Source organism: Callithrix jacchus, chromosome 13, assembly GCF_049354715.1.
Source record: "Callithrix jacchus isolate 240 chromosome 13, calJac240_pri, whole genome shotgun sequence".
NCBI lineage: Eukaryota > Metazoa > Chordata > Mammalia > Primates > Cebidae > Callithrix > Callithrix jacchus.
Genome location: NC_133514.1, coordinates 25,776,341 through 25,803,758, shown reverse-complemented (window position 1 = coordinate 25,803,758; position 27,418 = coordinate 25,776,341). Strand labels below are relative to the sequence as shown.

General features: G+C 37.5%; 2 long non-coding RNA genes across 3 annotated transcripts in view; one reads left to right on the top strand and one right to left on the bottom strand.

Annotated features, from left to right (window-relative positions):
- The first annotated feature begins 5,455 nt into the window (after positions 1-5,455).
- On the top strand, positions 5,456-20,380 carry LOC118146772 (uncharacterized). 2 transcript variants are annotated; one of them, XR_004732717.3, is made up of 4 exons: positions 5,456-5,638; positions 9,886-10,014; positions 11,240-11,405; positions 11,907-20,380. It is a non-coding gene; the product is annotated as an uncharacterized LOC118146772 (long non-coding RNA). The 2 variants fall into 2 exon arrangements; XR_013525575.1 differs by lacking the exon at positions 11,240-11,405.
- Positions 5,656-27,418, bottom strand: part of LOC144578951 (uncharacterized) — a 37,553-nt gene continuing 15,790 nt past the window's right edge. Inside the window, exon 2 of the long non-coding RNA XR_013525576.1 lies at positions 5,656-6,771. This is a non-coding gene — a long non-coding RNA (uncharacterized LOC144578951). The remainder of the gene's footprint in view (positions 6,772-27,418) is intronic.

Below are 27,418 nucleotides of genomic sequence, written 5' to 3'. Positions count from 1 at the left end.
GAATGAGTATGAATCCTGAGTTGGGTTAGAAGTACATCCCAACTGATGATGAGCAGTGTGAACCTGGGCTGCCTGGTCACTTAGCATTTCTGACCCTCAGTCTCATCATCTGTAAATCAATCCGAATACTTACCTCATATGCTAACGCTGTAAAGATATGTGAAAGTTAAACATGATATTGTATACAGAGCTCTTCACAGTCCCTGCAACATAATAAAGGCTTGACATGTTCTTAATATCTACGTTAATCTATTTTATCCTGACAGTTAACAAAGGTTTCTGGATCAGAAGCAGACTGATTACTTCCCATTCCCAGTCCTCCCACAGAGCAAAATGATGAGGGTGGATATTTCCTGTGCATGCAAAGCAGGATTTGTACACAGGAGAGAAAAAAGCCCCGCAATTATGAACCTCAGAGCTTCTATAGGCGCTAAACAGCTACCCCTCCTCCTTCCTAAGAAAAATGGAAACATTTTTGGTTTTGTGATGTAAACAAGTTTTCCCTAAGACAAACTCAAGAAGGTCCTTAGGTGTTTACAGTTCTTTGAAACACGAACACATGGCTCCAACAGAGACACACCTGTACATCTCCCCAGGGGATTTCACTGTTTTTTAACGTTCAGGGCTTTTACTATTCACTTACCCTTTCAGCCAGGTTGCCAATAATTTTTGCTCAGAAAGTCGTGACCATGCAGAAACATAAAAATGTGCACATTGTTTTTTGTCAGTGCTCAATAACCATGAATGATTGTTGTTGTTATCGCTGTTTGTAGCAAACACAGCATGAGAACCTGAGCATATTTCATGCTCTCCCAAGGAAAGGAAGAGGAGGGCTTTGGGGAAATAACACTTCATTGCAAAATAATTCCATTTATTCTTAGGACCTCTTCCTTTTCTTTCCTTTCACTTTAAGTACCTTCTCAAGAGTTTCTCTGCAGTAAAGTCCCCCAAACTTTACTTATGGCAAGGAAACCATAATACATTAGTTCATTGTATTCATTGCTAATGGGTGTTCTGTGCAATAATAGTCAAAAAATATGTTTTTTGAAAACAGTTTTTGGGTCAGAGACGTTTGGAAAAGCTGGTTGAATATATCTCCCCTCTTGGATAGTCACAAGACACAATACCACACTATATGTTTTAAGAAATTCTGCAGAATGTTATTTAACTCTTTGTTTTAAAAAACTTCATGTAATAGAAGAAAAACTTAAAGAGATAAATTTATAGCAATGAATGTCTCAGATTCTTAGGCAGTTGGATAGAAGAGATAAAGTTGATGGTAGGGTTTTCTAAGCACCTCACAAAAATCGCTTGACATAGGTGAATACTAATTTAAGAAAACTTGATGTATATAAGAATATATGTATTCTTATATTTACATCTATACATATCTATATGATATACATCTACATCTACATATACGATGTATATACATGTATATGATGTATATAAAACACCTATTGTGTTCAAGATTATATACTTAGTATTGGGGATACAAAGATGTCTTATGAAACATGGCTTTGGCCTTGAATATCTGATGTGTCAGTAAGATCTGTCCTGAACTGTTCATCAAACCTCCTGTAAATACTGATGAAGTCTCAGGACAATTCTACCTTAAGCTCTATTTAGAGCATTTGTGTTTTGAAACGCATTCTCTTTGTTTTATTAGGGGATAGATGGAAAATCTAATTTCTACCAAATCCTTTAGAAATCCCATCTCAAATATCATAATTAAATCTCAAATATCATAATCAATTTCAGCAAATCTGTAAGTTTATGACCTTCTCAATCTCTCCGACCTCTGAAGAAGTAATGGTACTGTCCCCTTGTTTCATTTATTTATTTATTATTATTTTTTTGCTGGTGTAGCAGAATGCACCATGACAAACAATTTTAATAGAGGGACGGCAAAAAAAAAATCTCTTTGTTGTAGTTTTTATTAAAGTTTTTCTGTCATTGTTTGGTTATGTCCTCAGCTAATGGAGTATGCAGAAAATTAATATTATTCACTTCCCTTGGTTATTAATTCAACAGACATTTATTGAGCATTTAGTATGTGTCGGGCACTGTGCTTCCATAGTATAAAAGAAGAGAGCCTCAGTGCTTAATAAGCTAAGACCGTATTTGAGGAGTAAGAAAAATAAACAAACAAATGGGGTCTAATAAATCAATGATAGAACTATTTTCAAGGTACAAACGAAGAACAAAGGAGTTGTGATGAACCCAACTGCTGGCTGAGAAGAGAAAAATGGGGTTAGAAAAGGATCACATGTTCATAACTCAGATTTGTGTTACTTCTTTCCTGCCCATTGGTGTGATACAATGAAAAAATAATGGCTATATGTTAGTATATGAACAATCGCCATTATTACGATGGTACATAACATTGTAACCTCCAGTCACCTACCAGGAAAGTCATTCTTTAAATCTGTGTATTAAGATTAGCATGCCTACCTCATCAGAAAAGCTGACAATATCTACTTTAGATTATCATCCTATGACTTTCAATAGAAGTGATAACTGCCTCTGATATTTTAAAGCCTATTTACTCTAGAATCTTATTTTACATTAAAGCAATTTAATGTAGCGGCATAAATATCTGATATTCTGGTACTATCCCTGAGATGATCATGAGTGGCCCTAAAATGTTTTCTACCACCTCTTAAAGAGATAATACCTTGGCATTTCAAAGTAACAAGAAAACTTAAAAAAAATAAAAAATAAAAGCAGCAGAACAGAAAATACAGTTAATCAAAAAGAAATAGTGCTACCTAATTAAAAATCTCTTTTAGTTCAAGCCTATCTAAAGAGTTACTAATGGAGCTAGATAAGGCATAATCATAAATTAAAACAAGAAGAAACCTGATGGTTAACTTTAGGAGGTGAATTTAAGTCCTGGGATACAACCTTGCTATAGTGTGGGTGGTTAAGTCTAAGCAGATGTGGGCTAAGTATTGCCTTGTGTGGTCCCTGTTCTGCTCCAACGTCTTCATGAGCAGCGTGAAAACGGACTAATACAGCAACTTTGTGATTCTCTTACGGATGAGTACTAACAACACTGGCCTATAGTGTTTGAACAAGCAGGGACCCTGTTCTGCTCCAACGTCTTCATGAGCAGCGTGAAAACGGACTAATACAGCAACTTTGTGATTCTCTTACGGATGAGTACTAACAACACTGGCCTATAGTGTTTGAACAAGCAGGGACCCTGTTCTGCTCCAACGTCTTCATGAGCAGCGTGAAAACGGACTAATACAGCAACTTTGTGATTCTCTTACGGATGAGTACTAACAACACTGGCCTATAGTGTTTGAACAAGCAGGGACCCTGTTCTGCTCCAACGTCTTCATGAGCAGCGTGAAAACGGACTAATACAGCAACTTTGTGATTCTCTTACGGATGAGTACTAACAACACTGGCCTATAGTGTTTGAACAAGCAGGGACCCTGTTCTGCTCCAGGTAGCCATGTGACCCTGGGGAGGGCACTTGAACCCTGCAAAGTGAGGAGTTTTGATTTAATGGAGGGTTTCACTAGCTCTGGAGTTTTTAATCTGGTAATAAGGTGTTTAAGAAAGTCCTGAACTCCCCAAAGTTGCATGAAAAATTGTATTAATAGGCATATGTGCATTTTTTCAGGGAGTCACCAAATTACATTAGATTATTTCCATTCCCCCAAAAGATTAATAATCATTGAACCAGGTGATCTCTAACACTGCCTTGAGTCTAAAACATTTTAAGGCTTTGTGATTTTTACAGTTTAGTATTTTGGTCACATTTTCTCAGGGCATAGAAAGTATATGGAGTGAATGGGGTCCCCTGAAACAACTGACCCTTTTGTAGCCCTGAGTTGTCATTTATTTGCAGGGGGCGGGGCAGTATTCAGTATTTTGTTCTGCTCTAGGGGTTTGGAGCAGTGAACACAATAGCCACAAGCCCTTTACTCAGTTTCATTGTGCGTTATTTCACTATAGTTACATGTTTGTTCAAACACTATAGGCCAGTGTTGTTAGTACTCATCTGTAAGAGAATCACAAAATTGCTGTATTAGTCAGTTTTCACGCTGCTCATGAAGACCTAACAGAGACCAGAAAGAAAAAGTAGTTAATTGGAACTTACAACTCCACATGGCTAGGGAGGCCTCAGAATGGTGGCAGGAGGAGAAAGGCACTTCTTTTTTTTTTTGAAATGGAGTCTCGCTCTGTCACCCAGGCTATAAAGTGCAGTGGTGCAATCTCTGCTCACTGCAATCTCCACTCACTGCAATCTCTGCTCACTGCAATCTCAGCATCCCAGGTTCAAGCGATTCTCCTGCCTCAGCCTCCTGAGTAGCTGGGATTATTGGCATGTGCCACCATGACTGGCTAATTTTTGTATTTTTAGTAGAGATGGGGTTTCACTATGTTGGTCAAGCTTGTCTCAAATCCCTGCCTTCCCACCTCAGCCTCCCAAAATACTAGGATTACAGGCTTGAGTCTCGGCAGCAATAGAAAATGAGGAAGAAGCAAAAGTGGAAACCCCAGATTACCCATTAGATCTTCACTATAACAAGAATAGCATGGGAAAGGCTAGCCCCTATGATTCAATTACCTCCCCCTGGGTCCCTCCCACAACATGTGGGAATTCTGGGAAATACAATTCACATTGAGATTTGAATGGGGGCACAGCCAAATCATAACAACTGCTCTGAGGACAATTCTACTTTTTCATTACAGTTGTTTTAGATATAAACACTGAGATTCTTGCATTTACATATCCAACACAAGTTCACAAGCCTCACGTTTTCCAAAGGCTGCCTCACTTAAGAATGGTAATCACCAGTAATGGGATTATAGTACAACCCATTACTGGGTATATACCCAAAGGATTGGAAATCCTTCTACTATAAAAACACATGCACCCGTATGTTTATTGCAGCACTATTCACAATAGCAAAGACTTGGAACCAACTTGAATGCCTATCAGTGACAGACTACATAAAGAAAATGTGGCATATATATACCATGGAATACTATGCAGCCATAAAAAGGATGAGTTCATGTCCTTCGCACGGGCATGGATGAAGCTGGAAACCATCATTCTCAGTAAACTAACACAGGAGCAGAAAACCAAACACCATGTTTTCACTTTCAAGTGGGAGGTGAACAATGAGAACACATGGACACAGGAAGGGGAACATCACACAACAGGGTCTATCAGGGGGTGGGGGGCTAGGGCAGGGATAGCATTAGGAGAAATACCTAATGTAGATGACAAATTGATGGGTGCAGTAAACCACCATGGCACATGTATACCTGTGTAACAAACCTGCACGTTCTGCACATGTATCTCAGAATGGTAAACACCAATAGGCTACCTGTTGCTGTTTTGCTTACATCACAATTTAAGCCAAAGGGGCAAAAATGATCCCACAATAGGTGTTCTGTGTTCCACACTCCACATGCATGGCAAACTCTCAGACTCATAAGTATCCTGGTCTCAAAAGGCATCTCTGGGCTATTTCAGTATAAGGCCTCAGTCTACACCAGCACAGAACAGGGCCATGACTTTTGAAATTAGATACATCCTCGTTCCTCCATTCTGTCCCATGGATTTCAAAGAGACTTCCAGGCAGGTCTGCATGTATTGCAGGTATTAGAGGTATGGAGAGGCAAGGGAAGGATTTTTGAACCACTGAGTTGTAGCACATATGTGAGAGTGTATATGAGACAGAACGGAGAAGAGAGAATGAGTTTTTATATGAATTCTGTATTACAGAAAAATGACCTTGGCTGCACTTGGTTAATTTATCTTTAATTCCTTTTGGTCTGCTAGATACAGTCCATCATTATTCTCATAGCCTCTTCTGATTTTGCAAACTTCTCTCTGGTAGCAAAATCTCTCACTCAAGATGTTTGGGTTTGAATCCATTTAAATAGCTGTCTCCTTAGATTCTTCCACTGTGCTTGAGAGTGGGCTCCTGTTCTTACCTGGATTTCCTCATTCAAATACATTCTACCTAGATGACATCATTTTCTCTGCCACCCTCTCAAACAGCAGGCTGTGAGTTGTAACCAAAAGGGTAGGGACTTTAAAGTATGTTTAAAAAGCTCTGGTTTGGAAAGCTAACTTTTCCATTTTTAAGCTTTGTGATCTTCAAAATATTTTATAACTACTCTGAGTTCATGGTAATACAACTCCGAGGTAGAGTATATATATATATAAATTCTGGAGCTCAATTTTCACTATGTCTGCTTTCTAAGAGAGTAGGAATTGGGGCCATCTTTGTAGCCCTGTATCAAACACAAGACCTGGAACCCACTAGGCTATGAGTGAACATTTGCTGACTGAGCGAATAATCCTTAATGTCATTTTTGAAGCTAGGAATAAACATACCTTGTGAGGTTGTTGTGAGAAATAAAGAATTCTTTCAGCAAATATTAATTGCTGCATATAAATCACCAATCAGTAGGCCTAGGACGCAGTGGACATGCAATACACATTTAGGACTCACTATAGGAGGGTGCCGGGTGTATCCTCCTCCTTCCTGTTGCCAATACTGGCCTGCTGGACTGTCCTCCTCATCCCCCCAAGGGATGTAAGTGCATATCTTTTGTCTGTGGTTAACCACAAGAACTCAACTTACCTGGCACCTCAGCTGTCATGATCAAGGACCGGCTTTCATCCTTCTCTGTGCAGGACAGTTCCCCGGATGGCCTTGGGCTGATCCAATTCTGCCCTGTTTCTCACTTGTTCTCCAGAATAACTGCAGAATGTGCTGCGAATTCAGCATACTGTGAAAAGAGAGGAGCTGGTTGGAACAGCCAGGGCTCTCTTCCAGCCCCTCACTCCAGAAAACAGGATTTCCTTCCATGCTTTAGCCCAGGGTATCCTATTGCTCTGGGGTACAAAACCCAGGGCAGGCTACTTTTTGAGATGCCTCAGCTGTGCTGCAAGCAGAGCATGTACAGAAGACACCCCATCTATCCTAGGCAGCTTTCTTGGGCTGGGGAACTGTCTCACAGTGAACCTCATATTCTCTTGTTCCCTGCTACCTATCTGTCAGTAATAAACCCACTTCACATAACTTATGTGTGGGTGATCTATCTCAAGGACTCAGCTAACGTGGTAACCAGGATCCAGTGACACAGTCAACCAGCTTCACACCTGCTGCTGTTACAGCAATGCAAGAGTGAGACTGGAGTCCAGAGTCTTCAACCTGGAGGCAGGGAACACTGGTTTGAGTTGGTTTCTATGTTTCTTTGGGACTAACTTTTACATTACGTAAAACAAGGAGGTTGAATTTGTTGATATCTAGGGTGCTTCCTCTTTCGAAGTGGAGAACGAATCTGGTGCTTAATCTCATAGACTACCCTTGCAGTGTTTGCTTTTATTGCAAATATTATTTCTTTACCTCAATTGAAAACTTTTTACAGGCAGAAATTCTGACATTTCTATATCCCTCACATGCCCAGAATATTTTTAATAAGAGCTCAAATCCTTATTCATTAATCAGCAAAATGGATAAGAATCTTTCACATTTGTGTAATAGCCTGTAGGGCTTAAAAATCAAAGATACTGCATTTAATCAAGGTTCAAACATTCCATCTGGGGCATTTAAAACATTATAATGTAATATGTTCCATTTCTGTCAAAATATTTAGAGGTGATTATATTACATTTATGTGGTTTTATGCCTAAAATCAAACATTTAGAGTCACATTTATTTCCCAGTGAGGACTTGCACAGGTGAAAACTTGATCACCCTGGAATCCATTTTATGAAAGACATATGCCTTTCTTATAAGCACCTATCAGTTTTTAAGCAAGAAGGTTTCCACATGGTGAAACTGAAACATTCTTGTCTCTGGGGAAAAGTGTTTTGTAAAATCTGTGGAAGATAAACTGAAATAAAAGAAATACAAAGCCCAAATCAAAGAAAGCCATCAGAAGTTACGATCTCCCCTGCAACAAAGTGTGATTTCAACTGGGCATCTTTGGGCAAAGTCTACATGTTGTAGCCTCCCTCTCACACTAGCAAATCCCATAAGAGTGCCTGCAGGATGAAAATAAAGGTGGCTGTGAGGAAGCTGGGCTTTGCAGAGACCATGGCCGTGCCTATCAGCTCAGTGACTCTGCTTTCTGCCCCGGCACAATAAACTGTGCCAATTTTCTGGCCTTCTCTTAGGTTGAAGCATACAAAAATATAGCAAAGCATCTTGAAATGAGAGTGTGTGTGGCTCACTCCAGTGCTGAGCTCCAGAGATCTGGAGCATCACTCTCAAGGTGGTGAAAGAAAGTAAGACAAGGGAAGTTGCAATAAAGAAACCTGAGCGCTTAAGAGCATTCTGTCCAAGCTGTTTTCCATTAAAGGTAACATTTGATACCGTTCATCTTCAACTTCCTCTGCCTCCTCGGAGCCTCTATTTCTACACCTGCTATATTGGTCCAAATGTAGCTCTGACAGTGATTTATCAAACACTTAGATCTTGTTTATCCTCTTTTTGCCATAGCTTGTTTTTCAAACATTAAATCTCTCTGAAATGTCCAATTTAACCTGCCTTTCCCAATAAGGTTTATGGTACTCTAAGACTATGAACATAGATACTAAATTATTTAGTATTATGTAACATCAGTATCCATATAAAAGGTGTTATTTCATTCGGAAATGTTGAGGCAGTATCTTTAACCTCAAAGTGAGTATTTGTTCTCAGTAAATCTTTCCATTTTAGGTTTGTTCTCCCACAGTTGATTATATAAATGGCTGTTCCAATTGAGTTATATTACTCACTATATAATGAATTTTATTTGCTGACATTTATATAATTATTTTCTGGTTATTTAACTCAAGTACTATTTTCCTACTAACATATTTATTGCTGGAATACTGTTTTGATTTGCTTGTTTCTCAAATATTCAACCCTATCACTGTGTGAAAATGTTCTCTCTTCTCAACTCTATCCCCTATTTCTATTCAGCAGCCATAAGTTATTGTAAGCTTTTTAAAGTTCTATTTGTCCACCCTAATTACCAACCAACATTAATTAAAAGAATAAAACGAAACGATTTAGAAAGGTATGAATGAGGTGATGACCAACTAATTTTAACAAAAATGCCATAAAAAGAATTTTAAACAAAAATTTTGATATTGAAACAAAAAAATGAGTTTTGTATATTGTGAACAACAGAGAAGGTCACATAATCTTTGGAAACAGATCAGTTTCCTTTCCAGCTTCTATGAATTGAAGGCTCCTTGGAATTCCTGTTCTGGGTGTTTCAATTATTATCAAATACTGCTACCCTACACTGAGGATGCTCTTCCCTTTCTGAGAACTGAGAGCTGGTAAGCATATTCTTCACTACACTCTAGGTCTTCATTTTAGGGGGGATGGCAGGTTTGCTGATTGGTTCTAATGAACTGGTGTAATGTATTTAAGTTAATGGATGATGTTTGCTGGAAGGTAACAGCTTAAAGGGAGCTCAACATTAATGATCTAAAAATATGTCTCATCATCTGGCCTTCAAAACAGTTTCACTTTTGACTTCTCTATTTTGACCAAAGCCTTGTTATTTTTCCAGTTCCCATTGTGAAAACAGTAACAATAATTTGTTCAACACATTATTTATTGAGCATCTTTTTGATATGCCTGACACTATTCTAGGTACCAGGGATACATCAACGACAAAAGTAGACAAAAGGCCCTGTTCTTAGGGATCTTACATTCTAGAGAAAAAGGGACAATGTATGATAGGTAATTATTTTATGTAAGTATAATGATGCAATGATAACAAATATTTATTAATTTACTATGATAAAACTATGGTGAATTATTTGTATGAATTACATTTTTTAATCCTTACATATAGAGAAAAAACTGCAAGGTGCGAATTGTTATTCTCATTTTACAGATGAAGAAACTCTGTAGAGAGACAAAGACACAGGACAAGTGAGCAGCACGGCGAGCGAATGAACCTTGATTGCTCCTGACTTCAAATCCTGAGATGGTAACTATGGTACTCCACTGCTGCTAAAACAAGGTTAATGACTTCTTCATTCCCATATTTTTATGACATGTTGTACTGACTCTTCTTCATTTTGCTGTTAGTATTCCAGTAGAAGCTTTCTGATTGCTTCCTCATTGCATGCTGGTATGTTTTGGCTGTGTCCTCACTCAAATCTCATGTTCTATTGTAGCTCCCACAATTCTCACGTGTTGTAGGAGGGACCTGCTAGGAGATAATTGAATCATGGGGCAGCTTCCCCCATTCTGTTCTCATAGTAATGAATAAGTCTCCCGAAATCTGATGGTTTTATAAGGGGAAGCCCTTTTGCTTGGCTGTCATTTTCTCTCTTCTCTGCTGCCATGTGAGATGTGTCTTTAGACTTCCACCATGATTGTGAGGCCTCCCCAGCCATGTGGAACTCTGAGTCCATTAAACCTCTTTTCCTTTATAAATCACCCGGGGGCAGGTATGTATTTATCAGCAGCATGAAAATGGACAAATGCACATGTATTTCTAGCATCTCCTGCATCTGATGTAGTCATTTTATTACAATGAGAACTGATATTCTCTTTCAGAATGCAATGAGAGAAATTTATAATTTCTGCTGTTTTGTCAGCTTTCCACTGTGCATACATTGCTTTTTGAAATAATCATCTTGGCATGCAAAGGTCTCTTCAGTGTCACTTCAATCTACTTTCCAATCTCATCTTTGAAAACCACCAATTTGGAATTTTCATTCAAGATTCACCATTTCAATCCTCCCAAATAGAGCATGAAAATCCCACTGGTGGGGTCTGTTTCGCACATCTAGAATTCCTTCATTTAAAACCTAGTTTACCATTGCTCCGTAAGAATGTTTTTGACCATTCAGGTTCACAATGACTTTTGCAGTCTCTGTTGTCCTGAAGTTTATCATGTAACTCATTTTATATGGCGATGTGTTTTGCAAGGTATCATTTTAAGAATACTAATTTCCAAAATTTGATGTAGGAATAATAATTCCCAAAACTTTAAAAAATTTTAGGCACAACTTGGAACTCGCATGTAAGCAAGGCCAGCCTGAATAGCTGATAGCCGTAGGGTTGTTCGCTTCACTCATCAGCACACCCACGGTTCAAATTTCTTGACGGTGCTCTCTTTTTACTTCTCCACTTCCATTTTCCTTTAAATATGTGATAATTTATTCTTCCACTTCATCCCTGTCTTACTTTGCCTTGGATCAGACCACCTAATGTTCTCATTTCTCATCTCACTCCAGCACTGGTCCAAGGAAAGTGTGCTCTGGCAGTGAGGTGGTGATAAGCGATAAGAGAGGGGAAAATCATGGCCCGGCATGGTGGCTCACGCCTATATTCCCAGCACTTTGGGAGGCCGAGGCGGGTGGATCACGAGGTCAAGAGATCAAGACCATCCTGGTCAACAAGGTGAAACCCCGTCTCTACTAAAAATACAAAAATTAGCTGGGTGTGGTGGTGCATGCCTATAGTCCCAGCTTCTCAGGAGGCTAAGGCAGGAGAATTGCTTGAACCCAGGAGGCGGAGGTTGCGGTGAGCCGAGATCGTGCCATTGCACTCCGGCCTGGGTAATAACAGTGAAACTCCATCTCAAAAAAAAAAAAAAAAAAAAAAAGAAGAAGAGAGGGGAAAATCCAAATTTAAATTTTTTTTTTTTTTTTGCCATTTAAGAGATTAGTGAAAATTTACCTTTAAGAATCCATGTGTAACCTTTTTATCTACTGTGTCTTAATGAAAAATGTAGAGATCAATATTTGTTTTGGTATTGACTGAAATAGTGAGATGAAAAGGTGATAACACGTGATAAACGCTAACAATATGCCAAACAATACTTAAGGCATTTTACAGGTATTGACTCAATAATCACTAGAATCTGATGAAATGGGTGTTGTAATTATTTCTATTTTACAGATGTAGAATGAGGCATAAAATGAAGAAACTTGTTCCAGATTATACAAATATTAAGCAACAGGATAAAACATCAGACAATCTGGCCCCAAAGCCAGTTCTCCGATCCTCTGTGTTACGGCTTTAAGTGCTACAACTTCTGCAAAAGTGCTCTAGAACTTTATGAGTAAAGAAATGATGTATCTAGGAGGCGGTGCAGGATGAGCCGTGACTGCAGGTGTTCATACAACTTTTTACCCTTTGACTCCCTGAGGAGTTTATCTTTGCTTCTCACCCTGCGGGAGCCCTTGCCTCAGACCAGAAGAGTTATCATTAGAGGCAGGTGGGAGACAGCCCTTCTGTGTTGAAAAAAATGCTCTCTAGCCAGGCCTGGTGGCTCATGCTTATAATCCCTACACTTCGGGAGAATGAGACAGGAGGATCGTTTGAGGCCAGGGGTTTGAGACCAGACTGAGCAACAAAGAGAGACGACATCACTACAAAAAAATATTTAAAAATTAGCTGGGCATGGTGGCACATACCTATAGTCCCAGCTACTCAGGAGGCTGAAGTGGGAAATTCCTTAAGCCCAGAGTTTCAGGATGTAGTAAACTATGATCATGCCACTGTACTTCAGTCTGGGAGTCAGAGAAAGACCCTGACTCTAAATAGATTAAAAAGTTAAAAAAAATTTTTAAATGCTTCCATGTGTTACCTGTGATAGACTGAGTTTCTAGTACTCTTTGTCTACATAACTTCAGGTAATTTATGAACCAACTAAATTTATTGTTTGTTACAAGTCGATGGAAAACTCCTTTGCATTCTAACCAAACGTTTAAAAGATAAAGTCAGCAATGCCTATGTTTCTTCCATCCTATTACATAACCGTAAACTAGCAGACCTTGGGAGAACCTTGCTGGGTACCTATTGGATTTGACTGAGAGATGCCTCGTGAGTTAAGTTCACATTCCTCTTACCATGACCACCATTTCAGAGACAGATACCACTACTTCCTAAGGGGTCAAGAGGGAGGCTGTTCTTACCATCCCCAAAAAGATGAACAATAAATGAGATTTTGAGATTCTGAATTCTCCCTCAAACTGCTACACAGAAAACACTCCTTATTGGTAAGGTTTCACTTACGCTGACCTATTCCAGTCTCCTTTCATTTAGTGCGTAGGACTTTCATTTAGTGTCCGAGACTAAATGAGACTGCCCTACTGGGCAGGAGAAGCACAAGAACAAGAGAACAACTAAAAACCAGTCTTCTTTTAGTGCAACTCTAATTGTTCACCTCTTTATTTTAGGATCTAAAAGTATAAATTTATTTAAACTATTTCCATGACCTTTTGCTCAAGTAGTTAACAAATGATTAAATTGTAATCTAAAACCTTATGTTTTAGTAAGAAAATAAAAAATGCAATGGGCTGGGCACGGTGGCTCATGCCTGTAATCCCAGCACTTTGGGAGACTAAGGTGGGTGGATCATGAGGTCAGGAGTTCAAGACCAGCCTGGCCAACATGGTGAAACCCCATCTCTACTAAAAATACAAAAAATTAGCCAGGCGTGGTGGCAGGTGCCTGTAATCCCAGCTACTCAGGAGGCCGAGGCAAAGAATCGCTTGAACCCAGGAGGTGGAGGTTGCAGTGAGCTGGGACCGTGCCACTGGACTCCAGCCTGGGTGACAGAGCAAGATTCTGTCTCAAAAAAAAAAAAAATGCAATGAAGGACCTTGAAACAAACAATCATGTAGCCATTCCTAGTTTTTAGAAAGAAAAAACACTTTTATTCATACATATTCATAGCCACCTAAATTATTGCTTTTTCATAAATATAATAGTAAGAATGAGAAAACATCAAATTACTTTTCTTGAAATTTGCATAAGCAAAAGAAAAGATGTACAATGCAGTTCTACTCCTGAACAAAAATGTCCCTCATTAATGGAGTAATAGATCATAATAATGCTAAATTTCCCCAATGAATAAAAAAGGCAAAAAATAGTATATGTAGTCATATTTTTCCATTTATTGCTGTACATGATCTTCATTTAAAGTAATCATACCATTATAATTATGTAAGGATTGCACAAATATCACCTTAGAATAAATAAGATAGCTTTAAACATCAACATAGGAACAGCTTGTGCATTCCCCTTCTTTGTTTTACAAGATCTCATACAAATTTTTGTGGCATTTTTAGATAGATCAGAAGAGAAATTAATCTGGTATTTACACCAACCTTACATTGACTGTCTACATAGTCTGTGTTAACAGGGTGGCAGGGTGAATCTGTGATGTAAAAGTCCCTGTCTGCCCCACCTGCCTTGTTCCATGAGAAAAGATGTACCCAACACTCTCATCCTCAGTTCTTGGGTCCCACTGAATGGAACTGGCTCCAGGAAATCCTTGTGAATTAGCTTAAAATCTAAATTATTTGAAAAGGATGGATGTTATTGAACCACTTCAGTTTCCCTAATGTTATATGAGAACGCAAAGGTAAAAATTGATCAGCAGGGTCCACAGATTGATTTATGCGCAGGATTTATTTTCCTGCTTCGACTTGAAGAGGACTTCCAAGCGGGCTGCAAGCCAGAGAACAACCAGGTGCAAGGGAAGCTCACATCCTTTTACCTGACAGACTACTTATCAGTAAACACAGGAAACAATTGTTCCTACCAAATGTCCTTGAATGTGAATAAGCTGCTTCATGGATCAAAATGTCCCTTTCCTTTATCTCTCTGAATCCCAGACTTTTAACCTTTGAAGGTGGTTTGTGAGCTTTGAATCTGTGGTTTCCACCTAAGTCCGTGACTAAAACACAATACCAACATTCCCTTCGTGATAAACTAAAAATCATTCTTAAAAAAGAAAAATTGAAGGGTTATTCAAACAACTTACAAATTTATTTGCCATTAGCACTTCTATTGTTTTTGATAACTGCCGTAAGTATGGATTTGTAGTTTTTGCTGTAGTGAGGGAGTATAAAGTAATGGAAAGAAAACACTTTGAAATCTAACATCTATGGGTTCTGTTGTTTAGTAGCTATCTGTAGCTATACAATCTTGAACAAGGTGCTTAATCTTTCCAATCCTTATCTAAATCATCTGAAAGCATAAAGCAACACACTGCTCCTCATTAGACGACAAAGGTATATTGGCTTCAGACACTCAAGGTGGTATTGATCTTTATATATTCACGCATGGTCCTTTGGTTTTATTATGAAAAATATGTGCCACTGGAATCAAGTCTATTCAGCAGAGATTTTTGTTTTTTAGATGAATACAGTGAAACTTAGAAAGCTGGTAATGAGACTGACAAAGGACAATTTATCTATCATCAGATTTCACAGATTCACTGCAGTCATGATCTCTTCACACGCGGATTTCACTGCTGCTTTGGAGACAATATGGTGCCACGGTCCTGGGAAGAGGCTTACAGTTAGACTTCCCTCCTTTCATTTCTAGTTTTGCCCTTGCCATTTATTTAATCTCTGTCATTTTCAAATTATATTTCTGCTTAAATGATGCTCTTCTCTCTGTAGCACCCTGAGAGATAACAATGGCACATTTACATGGACACTGTGGGTTTTAAAACTGAGATGTGTATGCATTGTCTGTTTCTGTCGTTCTTCTCCTTTTCCTTTCCTGTTTTTTGATGGCCAGGAGAAAGCTGTATCTGTGATGAAAGTCAGTGCATTGAAAAAAATCTCCCTTCTGGCTACAACTGACACATTTGAGCATGCTCTGGGCAGTGCCCTTACCAGATACTCTGAGTCCTCCCAACTGAGTGGCTTTGTGCAAAGCTGCCCTGCTCACTGATGATTAGAACACCTAATAAAATCCAAAGGGCTTGAGGAATTAGCCTGTCATAGTATTTGTTGGTATACGAATTCTGGGGGAAACTGCAGCAATTATCTCAAAAACCCCCAGAGATCTAAACACTGTTCATAGAATATGGTATTTTATAATTTATTGTATCTAGAATATCTTAGTAGTAATTTGGCTTCCAGGAAGTGCTCTCACATTAGTAGGCAGCTAGAATTAGACGCCAAAGACAAAATAACAAAACAGGATTTTGTGAGGGTAGAATTTTCTCCAGCGTCCTCACTGCTAACCCAGGAGGAATGAGCCCCTCTCTCTATCCTGCGTATTTCACAAATCAACGGTACCCTGCTCGGTGTGTGCTACTTGTACTGTGCACTGATTTTGTTTGCATGCCTGCTACCTGCAAGCTGCTTGAGGTCAGTGCCATATTCACTTCTGTATTCCCACGACCTAGCATATAAAAAGGTTTTACAGGCCAGGCATGGTGGCTTCCAACACTTTGGGAGGCTGAGGAAGGAGGATCGCTTGAGGCCAGTTCAAGACCAGTTCTGGCAATCTAACTAGACCCCATCTCTACAAAAAAATTTTTTTAAATAAATAAATAACATTTTACAGCAAAATAAATGGATGGATAACCATGAAGTCTGCTAATTTGAGAGGCATCATTTAGGCCATTTTTGTTACCATTTAGGACATTGATAGCTGTGTATTTTCAAGAAGAGGCCAGGCACAGTGGCTCACAACTGTAATCTTAGCACTTTGGAAGGCCGAGATGGGCAGATTGCCTGAGCTCAGGAGTTCGAGACCAGCCTGGGCAAACACAGTTAAATCCATCTCTACTAAAATACAAAAAATTAGCCAAGCATGGTGGCTGGCATGCGCCTGTAGTTCCAGCCACTCAGGAAGCTGAGGCAGAGAATCCCTTGAACCCGGGACACAGAGGTTGCCGTGAGCCAAGATGGCACCATGCACTCCAGCCTGGGTGACAGAGTGAGACTCCATCTCCAAAAAAAAAAATAAAGTTAAGAAGAGAGAAAGTATACTGTTTCAAAAATAGTACTTAGGAGAACAAAGTTTTCTCTTTAAGAGCCTAAAATCATACGACATGGGTATTGCTGGGTTTCACTTCATTTCTCCCTGAGTGATCTTTGTTACCTGAAAAGTGATCAGGAATTAGTTTTACCTTCTCTGTCACTGGCCCTTATCTGCTGTTGCCTGCGTTCCTCTCCATGCTCACATCCAACATGAAGACCTGCCTGTGACGGACATCTTCCTCAAGACTCTATGTCAATCATTTTACTCCTTTCTGTGGGTGAATATCAGACCTTTCTGCAAGAGTAGATTTTTTCCCCATGGGTTCTTTCATGTAAGAACTCAGGCATGTTAGTTACTGGCAAAGTGAACATATCTCAAAACAAGTGGTTTTTTTTTTTGCTTGTTTGAGACAGACTGCTTAAAGTGAGATTTAGTAAAGAATATTTTCCTTGAGTTTGAACCCAATTCTTCAGAAGACAACAACAATAACATACAACTACCCTGCATCTCCCCTGCCCCACGCCTCACCCTCCATGATCACACAGCAAAGCGTTTGATTTTTATCCTGTTTCATCAAAAGTCTTGCCGTTGATCATGCTAGGTATTCATAGGAGTCAACTTTTGGTTTAATTATTTTAATTCACCCTGTTAGAAAGGGAAGATGGAGTGGGCACCGAAGCAGAGCACATTTCAAGAATTCACCTGGCTACAATAATAATAGGCTTCTTCAAGCAGTAGGATTTGAGCCTTTTACAGACTACCACTGTCCATTTACTTAAAATTATCATAGTCAATCCAGACAATACGCCTAAAATTGCCGCTTTTACTTTTGTTTGTTCTCTTATTAAATTAGATCTCTTTTGCTCCTACCCTACTCTGGAGCCCTGATATTTCAATGACTTCAATCATTATTTTGTAGAGAAATAGAAACTACTCATCAAAAGCTGGACATAACTTCTTTGTTACTCTCACTCACTACTTTTATAAGGGCACAGATGACACTCTCCTTCAAGAGCTGTTTGACTTTTATGAAAATGATCAATCCATATTCAAGTTGCTACATTAGTATTTTAAAAACATGTAATTGTCTACTCTCACATTAGAGTTAATTAACTATTCAAGCAAACAGCTCCCAAAACTTCACTGTGTTAGACACAAGGTTTATTTCTAGTTCGCATACAACTGAATATGAGCAAGCAAGATCTAAAAGGCAGAAAAAGCAAAGATATTTTAGACTACAATATATCTGACCAGGAAAGAAAGCTTGATTGTCTTCTATTAGACATTTGATTAATAGTTATTTACACACCCTTTGTTTTGCAAATAGCAAAACAATAAAAACTTACTATACTTTACTGAACAATAAAAACTAACATTTTATAAATATTAGATCGAGATGAAAATTATATGTATCCTTACTGAAATTTATTCCACCTTCTATTTTATTATCAGAATAGAATTAATTGGAAGCTAGTGTTCCTCTTACAGACAAATACAGCATTTATTTTTCATGCTTCTTTCTTAGAGACATAACTTATAATTTGAAACTGAACATTTGGTCTGTGCAAACCATATTTGTAGAAACATTTCAATGGTCAAAATGAAATTTTCCACTGTAAGAGGCTGAGGCAGGAAGATCACTTAAGCCCAGGAATTTGACAACAGCCTAGAAATGTAGTGAGACCCTATCTCTACAAAAAAATTAAGAATAGCTCAGTGTGATGGTGTGTGCCTATATTCCCAGCTACTACAGAGGCTGAAATGGGAGGATTGCTTCAGCCCAGGAGGTCCATTCTGCAGTGAGCCATGATCACGCTGCCGTACTTCAGAGAGGATGACAGAGCAAGACCTCGTCTCTAATGAAGTGAATACATAAATAATTTTTGTACTTAGGACTGGAGTAAATCAAAATCTTACACATCTATTCTCTCAAATTTAAGATGAAAATGTGTCTTATATGAAAGGCTATTTAGTATAGTCATTGAGTTTTTCGTGGCAATGTGTCAGCTGACAATTTTTCCACTCAAATGGTAACAGTAAGGGGAGGTGATATTGGCAGAAGAAATATACTATTACAAATGTGCTCATAGAATAAAATACAGTTGTGAAAATGTGGATGGAGAAGCAGTGACTACCTATTACTGACCTTTATACTCAAAGCAGAAAACACTATATTGATATATATTTGGACTGGGCTTCATTTTCTATTTCACAGGATTCCGTGACTGGGTTTAAGCTTACCATGCTATTTGTTTTCTGTTTGTCTCACTGATCTTTTTTCTTATTTAGTCTTCCTTTCCTGACTTCTTGTAGATTAAACAAATAGTTTATAGTATTCAATTTTTTTCTTCTTGGAGGTTTTTTAGCTATCTCTCTGTTTCTTTTTACATTTTTGATGGTTCTTTAGTGACTAAAGTATGCCTCCTTAGTTTATTATAATCCACTGTAAAAACTTTACCACAGGCCGTGGGCGGTGGCTCTCACCTGTAATCTCAGCACTTTGGGAGGCCAAGGTAGGCAGAGGTAGGCAGATCACTTGAGGTCAGGAGTTTGAAACCAGCCTGGCCAACATGGTAAACCCCATCTCTACTAAAAGTAGAAAAATTAGACAGGCATGGTGGTAGGTGCCTATAATCCCAGCTACTCAGGAGGCTGAGGCAGGAGAATTGCTTAAACCTGGGAAACAGAAGATTAGCCAAGATGGCACCTCTGCACTCCAGCCTGGGTGACAGCTAGACTCTGTCTCAAAAAACAACAACAAAAAAACACTTTACCACAGTATAATTTTCTTTACTCCTTTTTTAGTCCTATTTCATATTTAATTTCTATATCTAGCATAAACCTTATTTATTATTGTTATTTTTGCTTCAGTCAATAATAGTCTTTTACAAAAGCGCACACACACACACACACACACACACTTTACATTTATCAACATATTTGCTACTCTGGTGCTCTTCATTTCTCACTGAAGATACGGACTTCTATCATCATTTACCTTTAACCTGAAGAGTTTTCTTTAGTATTATGGGCCTTCTGTAACAAATTTTCTCAGCTTGTGTTTTATTTGTAGTTTCAAAGAATAATTTTGCTGGATCTAGAAATCAGAGTTGATAGTTACTTTCTTTAGCACATTAAATGGCACCCTATTGTGTTTTTTGGTTCCCATTGTTTTTTATGAGAATTAAGAAGTCAGCTTTTATGTTTAACATTTTTTCACTTGAATTTAGCAATGAGACTTTATTCTCTGACTGCTTTTGACATTTTCTGTTAACTTTTAAAATTTTTGTGTTTCAACAGGTTGACTGATATACCTAGATAGGGTTTTCACTGTATTTGTCCTACTTTAAGTTCACTGGACCTTTGGGATCTGCAGATTGATACTAGTATTAACTTTGTTAAAAAAAAAAAAAAAAAGGCAATCATTGCCTCTTGTCTATTTCTTTTGTTCCATTCTTTATCTCTTCTCCTAGGATTCCAGTGTATATTATCTATAGGATTCTATATGTATTATCTCATGGGTCTCTGTTCTATTTATGATTTTTCCTCTCTTGACTCAGTTTAGATAATTTCAATTCACTAATCCTTTCTTTTACTGTGTAATATCCTCCTATAGAAGGTTGCATAAGCTATTTAATTCCAATAAACTTTATACTTCAAAATTTGAAAATTTCAGTTTTATAATTATTTAGTTCTTTATAAACGTCATTTTTTTCTGAACAATTCCACACTATTGAACATTTTATGTATCTCTTCTTCTAAACTTACTAATGTATTTTAATAGTATTTTTAAAGCACTACTTTGAGACTCTGGGATCTAAGCACCACTATATCTCCTTCTGCTTCTTAGCTCCCTCCCTAGGCAGTCATGGTTCATTTAACAAAATATGCTCTGTGGGAGACCTGGAAAGCTGGGACGATTAATTTTGCATTTGGGGTATTTCATATTTTTATTCCCCATGATAAACCACATGTTCATGAAAAACTCAATTGTGATTTCTTTGTGCTAACAGAGCCTCCCTGCCTTTGATAAAATTGCTTTTCTGCCATTCCGTAACAAACAAGGCTGTGGCCACCCCCTATATGTGAGCAAATGCTTATTCTCTTACTTAACAAGCCCTCATTCTTCTCTGAAATTTAGTTCATTTTGAACTTCTTTTCATCTATAGCTCTTAGACAGCTTTAGCAGAAAAAACTAATGATTTAGTTTACCCAGTGTTTTCTAGTTATGGAAAGAATAACCATATTTTATTGCTTCCTATGTTCTTACTGGAAATGGAACACACTCATTAAGTCTCTATGATCTTACTGTAAATTGTTTTCAAGATAAGCTTGTTATAGGTCTGTTTTTCAACCCTGCCTAAGAATTTTCAAAAATATCTGGAATAGCAATATTCTTTCTTAAAATTGAGTCTGTACTTTTGAAAGCTGGAAGCAAGGAGAGCCTGTCTGAATTTTTCAAAGATAAAGGGGCCTATATGTGTGCATGAGGCCTGTCTTTAAGTCATGTAAAACCCTCAAATTTTTCCTATTAGATTATCTCAAGAGATTGACAGGCTTCAGGCAGTTTAATATAGGGCCAAGGAAAACATTTTGTGTCCTTTGTCAAGACCCGTGGAGGCAAAACTATTTCTATACCATATTTAAGTCAGCTAAAACACTAGGAAGAGAAAATATTTTCTAGCAGCTAGTAACTAGGGGATGTTGTAGAATTGCTTCCTTTAGAACTCTTTCAAATTGACAGTAGGATGGTTTGATTTTTTCAAAAAATTAATAATTGCCTTTCTTCAGGTAATAGTCTCAATTATTACTGCTTAGCTTCTCAGCAACCAATCAGTTTCTATTTTTTTCTCTACCTGTTTCATTTGTTTTAATTTATTTTTATCCTTGAAATATTTTGTGGGGTAGGGTGGAGATGAGGAAAGGCAGGGAATCTATTTAAAATAGTGTTTTATTTTTTAGTGTGCTAATTAAATATTTCCCAAGGTTAGACTATATGAACTATTTTTATAAACTTGACAAATTAAAATATAAATGAATAGTTAACATTTTTTAGAGTTTCATAAAAGCCTCAAAAGTCAAACTTTATAAAGGTTCTTGTGGATAACATTATATTTGTTTTTTTTTTATTACTTAGTAGAAGGAATTGAATTCATTATGGCAGACAGAAGAAACTCACTTCACAAATACACCAGAAATGTATGATATGTGTTATCAAATTAACCAGTTCATGGACTATAAAATAATAAAGCAGCTGGAAGTAGATTAAGGAAAAATGAACATCACCTAGAAATTATAGACTCCGAGAAAAATTCTTCAATGACATCTCTTCTAGATATGGTAAATGAATGACCTCTTACTGCCTTTCACTGGGGAGGAGCTATATGTCTGTATTTTTATATAGGAGAGTTGAATCATGATAAATGAGTTTGGAATCACATGTGCGAAAAGAAAAGCACATCTGTTTTGAACATCTAAGAAGAAAACTATACAAGATAATTTTTTTTATTGTCCATTCAGCTCATATAATCTTCTCTGAAAATTATATCCCCTCCCCCCCAACCTAAGGAGCAGGTACCAATAGCTATGTTTGTGCTATCTTACTGATAATTTCTCAGATAATACTTTTTGTGACTGAAGTAGACACAAGAAGAGTTAATCAGATTCTTTCCAAAGGAAGTTTGAATTGAGGCATAAAAATTCAGAACAATAAATCATATTAATAGCAGAACAATAAAGTGAACATAGGTTTCTGCCCCTGAGATTCCAGAGAGTATATTTTCAATAAAATATATTTTTGTTTGTTTAGGCTAGACTAATGCGGTTTTCTGTGATATGCAACCAAGAGAACCAAGCCAAAGATTCCCAGCTTAAAAGCAGTTTGAAATCCTCTTGAGTATCTCTTCCATTTTTTAGACTAGTGAACTGAGACTTGCAGTTTTCTGCAATTTCACAAAGTTACAAAACTATCGGAAGGCCAGATATCTCACTTGAGGCCTGGTATAATATCCATACTACATTTTCAAGTTAATATCTTTGTATGGTCAAAGAAAAAATAGAGCATGTTTGCTTTATGATAGAATCTGAAAGTGACAGAGGCATGAAATAACTTAATGCCACCTGGAAAAGAAATTAGCATTGGTTGGATACTTAACATGTATTATATCCATGAAACTCAAAGGTCTTCATATAGATTCAAGCCTAAAATGTCCTCCCTGAGGCATGCTATAAGCAAACTGTCAATAGTCAGAGGCAAAGAACTGGAACAGCAGCAAGAAAAAAAATCAGGTCATATATGAGGAAACCCCGATTAGACTACCAGCAGATTTCTCAGTAGAAACCTTGCAGGCCCAGAGAGAAGAGGATGACATATTCAAAGTGCTGAAAGAAAAAATATTTCAGCAAAGAATACTATGCTTAGCAAAGTATTTTTCAGAAAGTAAAAAATAATAAAGTACTTCTCATACAAGCAAAATCTGAAGAAATGCATCACCACTAGACTGGTCTTCCAAGAAATGTTTAAAGGGCACTACAATTGCAAGTGAAAATATAATCACTATCATGCTAACACAGCAAAGTATAAAACTTGCTAGTACAGAAAAATTCATAACGAAATTCAGGATGTTCCTGTACTATAACGGTGCAACTTATAGCTTTCAAATCTCTAGTATAAAAGTTAAAAGTAAAAATTTCAACAATAACAACAGCTATAATTAGATAGTTAAGGAATACATAATATAAAAAGATGTAAATTAAGGCAAAAAATGGTAATTGTGGGGCAAAGGAAGGAAAATAGTCCAGAATATCTTTACATGAGCACCATTAAGTTGTTATTGGTTTAAAATATTAAAATAGTCTATTATAACTATAAGATTATTATTTTTTTGAGATGGAATCTTGCTCTGTCACCCAGGCTGGAGTGCAGTAGAGCAGTCTTGGCTCACTGCAACCTCTGCCTCCTGGATTCAAACGATTCTCCTGCCTCAGCCTCCCGAGTCGCTGGACTACTGGGGCATGCCACTATGCCTGGCTACTTTTGTATTTTTAGTAGAGATGGGGTTATATCATGTTGCCCAGGCTGGTCTTGAGCACCTGACTTCAGGTGATCCACTCACCTCAGCTTTCCAAAGTGCTGGCATTACAAGCAGAGCCATTGCACCTGGCTATTATAACAACAAGATTTTTTTATGTCAGTCCCACGGTTACCACAATGAATAAACTGCAGCAGACACACAAAAAAGAAAGAGAAAGGAGTCAAAACTTAGTACCATGGCAAAATCATCAAACCACAAAGGTAAACAACAAGAGAGAAAGGAAGTAACAAAGAATTCACCAAACAGTCAGAAAATCATCAACCAAATGGCACGAATAATAACCTTGAATGTACATGGATTAAATTATCAAGTTAAAATGTACAGAATGGCTGAATGGATTGAAAAAAAAACAAGATCTAACTAAACGCTATATACAAGAGACCCATTTCACCCATAAAAACACATACAAACTGAAAGTAAAGAAATGGCAAAAGACAGCCCATTTAAATGAAAGCAAAAACTGAGCAGGAGTAGTTATGCTTATATCTGCAAAAATTGACTTTAAGTCAAAAACTGTAAAAAGAGATAAAAAGGGTCATTAATGATGAAGGTATTTATTCAGCATGAGAATGCAACAATTATAAATATATATGCACCCAACAATGAGGCACTCAAATATATAAAACAAATAGGAGTACATCTAAAGGGAGATAGAGAGTGCAGTACAACAATACTCCTAAATAACCAATGGATTAATGCAGATATTAAAAGGAAAATTTTATAATTTCACATTTGATCTAGCAATCCCACTACTGGGTATCTACCCAGAGGGAAAGAAGTTATTATACGAAAAAGATACTTGCATACACGTTTATAGCAGCACAATTCACAATGACAAAAATGTGGAACCAACCCAAATGTTCATCAATCAACAAGTGAATAAAGACACAATACTACTCAGCCATACAATGGAATGAATTAATGGCATTCACAGCAACCTGGATGAGATTGGAGACTATTATTCTAAGTGAGAGAATAACTCAGGAATGGAAAACCAAACATCATATGTTCTCACTTACAAGTGGGAGCTAAGCTATGAGGATGCAAAAGCATAAGAATGACACAGTGGACTTAGGGGACTCAGGGGTAAAGGGTAGGAAGGGGATGAGCAATAAAGGACCACTAATAGGGTACAGTGTATACTGCTTGGGTGATGAGTGCACCAAAATCTCACAAATCACCACTAGAGAACTTACTCATGTAACCAAACTCTACCTTATCCCCAATAACCTATGGAAATAAAACATTTTAAATAAATAAATAATAAAAAAAAGAAATGAAAATGGAAGTTCAGCATACTAAAACCTATGAAATATAGCAAAATCATTTCTAAGAGAGGAGTATGTAGAAATAAATGCCTATATCAAAAAGGTAGAACGATCTCAAACAGCCTACTGTAAGACCCAAGACTATGAAACCACTAGAAGAAAAAATAAGGGAAAGGCTTCATGACACTGGACTAGGCAACATATTTTTGGACTAGACCTCAAAGGCAAAGATAACAAAAGCAAAGATTAACAAGTGAGATTACATCAAATGAAAAGGCTCCTGCACAGCAAAGGAAACAATGAACAGTGAAGAGACAATTTAAAGAATGGGGAGGGCCTGGCATGGTGGCTCATGCCTGTAATCCCAGCACTTTGGGAGGCCAAAGTAGGTGGATCACCTGAGGTCAGGAGTTTGAGACCAGCCTGGGCAACATGGTGAAACACCGCCTCTACTAAAAATACAAAAATTAGCTGGGCATGGTGGCATGTACCTGTAATTCAAGCTACCTTGGAGGCTGAGGCAAGAGAACTGCTGGAACCCGGGGGGCAGAAGTTGCAGTGAGCTGAGATTGGGCCATTGCACTCTAGCCTAGGTGACAAGAGCAAAACTCTGTCTCCAGAAAAAAAAAAGAATGGGGAAAAATATTTGCAAACTATTCAACTGATAAGGGGTTAACAGCCAGAATATATAAGAGACTCAAAAAATGCAACAAAAATATCTGATTAAAAAATAGGCAAAAGATCTTTAATATATATTTCTTAAGAGAATACATAAAAATGGCCAACAGGCATAGAAAAATGTGCAACATCACTAATGATCAAGGAAGTTAAAATAAAAAAACACAATGAGACATCATTTCACTTTAGCTGGAATGGTTATTATCAAAAAAGCAAAAGATAACTAGTTTTGGCAGGAATGTAAATTAGTACAGCCATTATGGAAAATAGTATGAAAGTTCCTCAAAAAACTAAAAATAGAACTACCATATTATCCAGCAATTCCACTACCAGGTGTACATCCAAAGATCTAAAGGGAGAGATAGAGTGCAGTACAACAATACTCCTAAATAACCAATGGGTTAATGCAGAAATTAAAAGGAAAATTTTATAATTTCACAGTATATAAAGAAAGAAAATCTTTATGTTGTAGATATATCTGCACTTGCTTGTTTATGACAGCAGTATTCACAACGGCCAAGATAGAGACTCAAGCTAAATGTCCAGTAATGAATAAATGGATAAAGAAAATGTGGCATATATGGACAGTGGAAAACTATTCAGCCATAAAAAAGAATAAAATTATGTTATTCATCCATTGATGTATCTGAAGGACATCATGTTAAGTGAAATAAACCAGATACAGAAAAACAAATATTGCATGTTCTCACTCATATGCAGAATCTTAAAAAATTCATCTCATAGAAGCAGTGAATAGAAAAGTGGCTAACAGAGATTGGGGGAGATAAGGAGGAGGGGATGAGGGAGGTCTGTCAATGGGTGCAAAGTCACAATTATAAAGGAAGTATAAATTCTGGTATCCTATCGCATGGTGGGATGACTAAAGTGAATGATAAGGTACTATACTACATATTTCAAAATAGCTAGAAGAGAGAGTTTTGAATTTTCCCACCACAAAGAAATGACAAATGTTACAGTTGATGGATATGCTAATTACCCAAATTTGAATATTACTTGATATATACATGTATCAAAAGATGACATTGTACCACCTAAATACATACAATTATTATGTATCAATTAAAACTAAAAATAATTAAAGAAATAAATAAAAGTATAGAGAACAGCCATAAACATGAAAATCAACCTTCTCAGAACTTTGGAAATTAATGAAAACTTTGTAGCTAATCATAGAGCATTTATATAAGAAATGAAGTTGAATAGCAGTAAGAGCATAGTATTTTGACCTGGCCTGATCCCATTCCTCTCTTCTTAGCTCTGAGACTGGGGAAACCACCACTCTTGAAAACATGGTGGCTGTAAAACTGGTAGCCTGATAGCCACTGACTGGGACAGATCATGTTTGGAGTTTCCCAAAATACCTATCTGCAAAAATTTGTTGTAATTTTCTCTGTGACAGCTTTCTGGAAAGGCTTAAACTCTTGTTTGATCAGACTCAGAGCTCACTCTGTGTGAAGAGCTCTATCTTCAGAGCATTTGTTAGAAATAGTGGCAATCATTTATTTAATATTATAGCTGCCTGAGGCAGTGATACCAATTGCAGTTAACAAGAGACTGACCAAAAAGAGAAAACTCAGGAATGAGCTTTTCACAGGGACTTTTGAGAAGCTCTGAC